This window comes from Aplysia californica, unplaced genomic scaffold (genome assembly GCF_000002075.1).
Source record: "Aplysia californica isolate F4 #8 unplaced genomic scaffold, AplCal3.0 scaffold00124, whole genome shotgun sequence".
In the NCBI taxonomy this organism is placed as follows: Eukaryota; Metazoa; Mollusca; class Gastropoda; order Aplysiida; family Aplysiidae; genus Aplysia; species Aplysia californica.
The window spans coordinates 622,890-624,061 of NW_004797394.1; positions in this window are offsets into that span (position 1 = coordinate 622,890).

Genomic DNA, 1,172 nt, shown 5'->3' on the forward strand with positions numbered 1-1,172 from the left:
TGTCTGTCTGTCTGTCTCTCTCTCTTTCTCTCTTTCTCTCTCTCTCTCTCTCTCTCTCTGTTTGTCTGGTTGTATATGTCTTTACCCCTCTCCCTCTATCTCCCTCTATCTCCCTCTATCTCTTACTCTTTGCCCTGTTTCTCGTAGAAAGCGGGCTGCTTCGGCCCTGCCTGTCAGACCCACCCCGGGCTGAGCAGGAAAGCGCATTCCAACAGAAAAAAGCGAGCACACTCGGTAAAATACCACTTAACATCATGTGAATCGAACTCGAATCTTTTGTGTGCCGGTCTCTTGGACGAAGAGCCAAAGAACAACACGACAGCTGAAGCTGGCCGGCATTTTCCTGTGGAATGAGGGCCACTCCACCTAGTGTGTGCAATTCAGAAGAAGACAGACACAGTGCGCTACCCTAGAATCAAAGTTTTATCCACTCAGTACCTAGTTTTGAGAAATTTGACGTAAAATAAACATTGTGTTCCACAACATGTCAAGGGTTTTAGAATCCAACCTGGATAACAACTCTGAATAATCTTACAATTTTGATAGAGCAGCTATCTGATAAATATAAGATTTCTGATCTTATGGTATAGTAACTCAAAAAGGCCAAAAATGTCAGATAGAACTTTGTGACCTTTTAGGATAGCGAGTGGTCTCTTCTATGTATTCCAAACGTAAATGTCACACACAAGCATTTGCCGATTCTAAGCACATATTATATATATCTCTATGACCTTTTCGTCATGAACCCTGTCTGTGGTGTCTCGTGCAGCGATGCAACGAGCACGTTAGTTGTTATCGTAGCCTCTCTGATTTCTCTATCTTCTTTCTTTTGGTTTTTTCTTCCATCTCCTCCTCTCCCTCTTCCTCCTCCTCCTTTTCTATTTCTCTGTCTGTCTGTCTGTCTGTCTGTCTGTCTGTCTGTCTGTCTGTCTGTCTGTCTGTCTGTCTGTCTGTCTGTCTGTCTGCCTATCGAACATCTATTGTCCTGATCTCTCCTCCTTCTTTTTTGTGTTTGTTACTCTCTTGTAACACCTCTAATCTTCGGCACTTATATGACCTTTTTGTGTTGCAAGTGCTAGAAAATTCTTATTAAAACAAAAATAACTGCGATTTGGTCAGACCGAGATATTTAATTTCACTGTTTCACATTGAGACGTTCCGTACGTTTGTAA